The sequence below is a fragment of the Penaeus japonicus genome, unplaced genomic scaffold, assembly GCF_977035675.1.
Source record: "Penaeus japonicus unplaced genomic scaffold, GWHDUDI00000001_assembly GWHDUDI00000031, whole genome shotgun sequence".
Taxonomy (NCBI): domain Eukaryota; kingdom Metazoa; phylum Arthropoda; class Malacostraca; order Decapoda; family Penaeidae; genus Penaeus; species Penaeus japonicus.
Window position 1 is genome coordinate 22,815,321 of NW_028234433.1, and position 7,500 is coordinate 22,822,820.

Consider the following 7,500-nt stretch of genomic DNA (forward strand, 5'->3'; position numbering starts at 1 on the left):
CATGACTTTATCCATAGTGATTGTAACGGTTGCCGAAACCGTGACCGCGGTTAAAAGAGCCAAAACCTCTGTTAAAACCATGACCCCTGTTAAATCCGTGACCCCTTCCGAATCCAAAGCCACGATTCCCGCCATAGAATCTTGAAGGGTCAGCCACTGGGTCAGGATCAGCCACTGGATCAGGGTCAGGCATGGCGCTTAGTCCCCCATCATACGAGTACCTGTCAGGGCCACGATCAGGCCAGCAACCTATCGACAGCTGTAAAGGTCAAACCATCGTTTTATCAAAGTAGAGAGTACATCTAATTTTGAAAAGTTTACGCGCTGATGTATTACTTACTACGTTCAACAACTATCAGTTTTGTATGAACAGTAACTGAGATGATTTTGTAGGGAATACACACAGGAGAATAAGTAAACCTTACACACATACTAAAATTTACGCACACTTTTTAAATTAATATTATAAACGTAGAAAAACTATTGTTAATGTGTATCTATATATATCTTATATATATATATATATATATATATATATATTTAAAAAAATATATACTATATAGCATATATATTATATAACGCTATATAGTTAGATATATAGATATGAATAGGCTATCTATCTAGCTTCACGTATGATAATATTTTATATATTATATATCTTAGTATATTATGTATAAGTATTATCCATAGATATAGATATATATGTATATATATATAGTCGTATTCAGCGAACTATCATGCCTATGTAATATATATACATATGACTTATACACAAACATATATTCTTCCGTATATAGCTCTACGTATATATATATCCTTCATATAATTTATTATATAAGAACTATATAATATAAGTACGATATCAATATAGTATATATCGATATTAACTTATACATACATACACTGGCATATTTCTTATACAGATAACACATATCCTACGTCCCCTGTCATTCTACTCAAGCGTTTAGGTATTATACATGTATATATATATATATGACTTTATATATACTACTTATATATATCTTTACTATACTCTATATATAATATATATAATATATATAAGGGGTGGGGGGGTGGGGGGGGGTATATATATATACCTGTGTGTTTGTTGGGAGGGTCGCTTGCGTGTGTCGTGTGGGTCGTGTCGAGTGTGTATCATAAATTCATACATATGCATAAATATATGAATCTTTATCCTTATATATATACATATGTACAATATCTATTAATTCCTATGTATATGGATATATATCTATCTCTCTTTCTATATATATATATGTGTGTGTGTGTGTGTGTGTGGTTATTGTTGTGTAACAAACAATATATGTACAATGTATACTGTATAAGCACATACCACTTAATGTTACATGTCGAGAAAAAGCCTCTATGGAAAAGCTATTAGGCTGGATAACATCGTCATATTATTTAAAGACGTTGGAACATATAAACCATAGAACATTTTTTGCATTATATATTACTTTATGGAATTCGAAAGTACTGATTATCTTCATTCTATTAAGTTGTAAGTGAATGGCTTACCAGTTTCATGTTGAGATCTGATTTGCTTTGTGTTGCAGCAGGAAAAACTCTGAAGATATAAGGCACGAGTTTGAGCTTATATACAAGACGAACACCAAGGTCAGTAATTATCTATTGGAATTGCCAAACCATAAAAGCCTTACTTAGATGTTGTTTTTTTTTTTTTTTTTTTTTTTTTTTTTTTTTTTTTTTTTTTTTTTTTGACGAACAGAAATAGCTAAGAGCGAATTAAATCTAAATAGGGATATAGGACATGCAGGAAGCCTGATAGGTCAACATGCTCTATACGGTATATCCTTATAAATTTTGTTACCTGTGTATTATTCTGATTTTGCTACACATGTAAAGCATTTCTCCACATACACATACATCCCCCCCATATATGTATATATATATATATATATATATATATATAAATTATATATATATATTTCTATATATATATTGTTTTAAATACCACAATATACATATATAATCATATACATATATACATATATATGTATGGGATAATTGTAAATACAAATATATATATATATATATTATATATATATATATATATATATATATGTATATAAATATATCTGTATATATATTGTATGTATATATATATTAAATATATATATATATATATATATATATATATATATATATCATATATATGTATATATTAACATACATATATTCATTTCTTTATTTATTTACACACATGTAAATGTTCATGTGTGGGCATATTTCTGTGTACTTTTGTACATATGTTTGATATCATACATACATGTATATTGGTATTGGGGTGGCTTACTTTATTCTATCATTTATCTATATATATTGCTATATATATATACAAATAACATTTACATATATATAACATATCTAGATACTACTACATATATACTACATATTAGATATATATATATATATATATATATAGCTCCATAATATACTATATATGATATATATATATATATATATCAATCCTATATATATATACTATATATATATATATATATATATATATATAGACATATACTGAGAAGATGAATTTCGCTCGTCATATCATATCATATCATATCATTTTGTATTTTTGAAATCTATCGCAAAGTAGTTTTTGCTGTATTACTAATACTAAGGTAATATTTCTCTTACATTGATAACTGTTTGATCATTGGATATGTTATGAGTGAAAACAGGTGTGCAGGGACTAATTGCCATCAAGTATAGGGAAATCTATGGTTAAGGTTTAGTTAATCTTACGAAACGACTATCCGCAACCAATATTTATATTCACTAAATAATGAAATGTATGATTTGTATAGAGATAAATATTATGAGTTTTTATATACAAAATACGTTAAACGCAGATTGTTTTGCGCTCTCTCCTCTCTCACTTTTTGTCTTTTAGACTGTTTATGTGTGTGATTTTAATATGTGGTCTCGGAAATGAAAGGTTATATAAAAAAGGGAATGTGATAAATTGCATAAGATTAACGTAAATGAAAGGAATTGCACAATGAAATGGTATATGCATGTAATCTACTTAAGGGGATTGCAATACTAGAGTTTCGATGAATGGAGGTTTGGATTAGGATACGGACATTACTGAGAAATAAATAACCAAAAACGTAAAATAGAAGACAAAAATGTGTTGCCATCATAGCTTACCTTTGTGTGCTTTATACCGCATTGTTCATCTCTATATGGGAAAAATGTTTAAATAATGTTTAATTAACATACGGAGTCGAATATGCGCGAGGTCTACGCATCACGCCCTCCGTTGTACAAATGAGATGAGCACTATGAACGAGTTGATGAGTCATCTGCCGGTATCCACTCTTAGGAAATTATTTCGATCTTTACTCTCTCTCTCTCTCTCTTAAAGTTAACATACAGAAAGGAATTTTTAAAATCTATTACCGTGTTTGTGTGTGTGTGTGTGTTTTCATGTGTGTGGATATAAGTGTGTTTTTAAGGCCATGTGCATTGTGTGTATAAGTGTGGATACATTTTTGTAAGTGCACGTATGTTAATTTGCAGGAAAGGATGATACTCATATATATTCTTCAACTTTGCATGTACGTAATCACATATCAACTACGAAAGTAATTACGTGCACATAGTCTATCTTCATATTACGCTCATAGAGCAGAAATGATGACAAGAAATATCTATAAACTGGATATTTTTTCATTATTTTTACTAACATTATTATCTTGTTAAATTAATTGTTCCTATTGTTTACATAACTGTTATTATCATCCTCATATGAGACCAGTGATATTTTCTGAAGGGTCATAAATGATATACACTTATTTCCTATTTCATATATCTGCAGAACTAAACTTTTATTTTTTTTTAATAATAATCTGTAAAAAAATATGCAGCAGTAAATGAGATCCTATTCTTATTGATGAATCTCATAATTTTCAGAATTAGATAGAGAAGTGTAGAATGTAGATTGTTATCAAATCACACCTATAACTAAAACGTAGGAGAGGCAATGAAAATTGAAATGCATAAAATTTCTTGTAGGCGATAATAAGAGCCAATGTTCTAAAAAATAATCTGATATTTGAATATCACTTTGCTCTCTGCTTGAGGTACAGCTATTGAACGGCAGTCAGTGTTTTTATCAGTAGCGATTGTAATCTCTTCACCTGCGTAATCGAAAGAAAGAACTGACACCGAATAATTTTTGAGGCCAGTATTCAAAAGAGGCAAAGACTGGATTGTTTTTTATGGTTTATTGTTGGTACGTCATTGTATGCATCATGCAAGTAAATAACTGTCATTGCGTTTCTCTTGAATGGCTTCCAAAAAAAAGGAGCCATTCATGGATTAAAAATTCAGTGCAAAAAACGGTTGTTCCTTCTACATATACGTAATCAAAAAGCCTCTATTTCAATAGAAATATATGCATGTTGTCTGTGTTTAAGTAATAATTTGCACCGACAAAAAAAACAATAACAAATAATATCACCAGCAGGACTCTTCTGTTATATTTAATTTCATAAACTATTGATGAGCTTTTCAGATTTAATTTTAAATTACTTTTTTTCGTACTTATTCTAGTTACCATCTATTTCTATCTACGAGCTAATGTCTAATCGTTCTTATAAACCTTCTATTCTTTTACAATTCTAAAGAACTCTACTTTCTCTGTTCTAATGGTCTATTAAGTTTAGAAGAATAACAATAAAACCCCTTTAAAACTTGATATTGTTGTCATCATTATCATCAATATTAAAGTTTTGGTGTAATAGTTGTTCGTATAGTTTTTATGAGTTGCATTATCATCACTGTTTACGAAAATTATTTTCTGAAGTAATAATAAAAAAACAAAAAACACAAAAAAGTACACTATTCCCTACATCATATTTCCTGTATCAGCAGAATTAAACATTGAGAGAATTCTCTTGGTTACTGATAATCATCAATTGGTCTATAGTAAGTAACTGTCATTGCGTTCCTCTTGAATGGCTTCCAAAAAGGAGCCATTCATGGATTAAAAATTCATTGCAAAAAACGGTTGTTCCTTCTACATATACGTAATCAAAAAGCCTCTATTTCAATAGAAATATATGCATGTTGTCTGTGTTTAAGTAATAATTTGCACCGATATGGTCTATTAAGTTTAGAAGAATAACAATAAAACCCCTTTAAAACTTGATATTGTTGTCATCATTATCATCAATATTAAAGTTTTGGTGTAATAGTTGTTCTTATAGTTTTTATGAGTTGCATTATCATCACTGTTTACTTATATCATTTTCTGAAGTAAAAAAAAAAAAAAAAAAAAAAAAAAATCCCTACATCATATTTCCTGTATCAGCAGAATTAAACATTGAGGGAATTCTCTTGGTTACTGATAATCATCAATTGGTCTATAGTTATTAGAATAATATGTATGTATGTATGTATATATATACACATACATCGATGTTTACGATATACGGGCAGACAATCAGAAAAAAAATGCATAAGGTTTATTTCAGATAAGAGTATAAAGTCAAAATAGTAGAATGACTTTATCCATAGTGATTGTAACGAGTTTGCCGATAAACCGTGACTCGCGGGTTGTGGAGAGGTACTACAAAACCTCGACTGCTTACAAACCATGACCCCTGGCACTTAGAATCCGTGACAACCCTTCCGAATCCAAAGCCACGATGCCGCTCATAGAATCTTGAAGGATCAGCCACTGAGGGTCAGGTATCAGCCACTGGCATCAGGGGTCAGGCATGGCCGCGCAGTCCATCCTACGAGTCCTGTCTCATGGGCCACGATCAGAAAAAAAGAAACACACAATAAAAAAATGGGAAACCATCGAAAGTCTTAAAGGTCAAACCAAGTCAATAGACGTACATCTAATTTTGGAAGGCAGAAATAATTGTTAATACGGCTGGTCTTCTTTCTTATGACAGTGACTGAGATGATTTGCTATTGGAATAAACTACAGACACTAACTTACGGATAAGCATATATCACGCACACCTTATCTTTACACACACATGAATATATAATATATATATATATTAAACGTATATATATATATATATATATATATTATATATATTATATTATTATAACATATATATACATATATATATATGCATATGAGTGTGTAGAAAAAAGTGTGTGTATGTGTGCATGAAATATTTGCTTATATGCATATACATATATATACATGTGTGTATATAAAGATAACTCTATCTACCTTCACATATGCGTGATATATGTTTATACATAAATGTATATATACATATATTTATTCAAAAACATACATATGCATATATGGGTGTATATATATGTACACACACACACACACACACACACACACACACACACACACACACACACACACACACACATATATATATATATATATATATATATATATATATATATATATATGTAGATAGATATCCACTCATATACATCTAAGCATACACACACACACACACACACACACACACCAAACACACCACACACACACACACACATATATATATAACTATACATATATATATATAATATATATAAATATATAGTAATATATAAGAGTGAGCAGTAGAATCGGATAGAGATGATGGTGGATAGATCGATAGAGCATATACATATATATTATCTATACTGTTATATATATATGTATATGAGTTAAATACATAACATGTCACATGTAGAATTTGGGGGGTATTATATAATATGATCACAATATATAATATATCTATATAATATAAATGATATATATATAAATATATATAAAAATGTTGAGGTTTTGTGGTTACACAAACAATATATACATGTACAGCGTATATATATAGAATGGACACATACATACACACACACTTCACACACATCATCACACACACACACACACACACACACACACACACACACACACATATATATATAAATATAGTAAAATATATATATATATATATATATTGATATATCTTATTTAGTGTTGTGTATAGCAACACACCAGCGTATATCAGACATACGTGTATAATAATATACATAATTGTATGAATATATAATGTATTTATATTATGTTATCATGTGAACAGGTATCGGCTATATATCATTACATACCATGGTCCCCCATATATATATGATACCAATACTATATAATTATATTAATATATATATATATATATACTATATATAATATATATATATATTTGTATAGTATGCATGAATATATGTTAATCTTTATATATATGGACAATATCAATTAATTTCTATGTATTTGATATATAGGCGATATATTATATATATATATATATTATCATAATATACTAAAAATAATAATATATACATATATTATAATATATATACATATAAATTTATGGACTTATACATGAATATATATATATACACATATAATAATATATACTCTATAATATTATACTAGAGAAACAATAATAAGCTAATATATATGATCATATATATATATACTATATA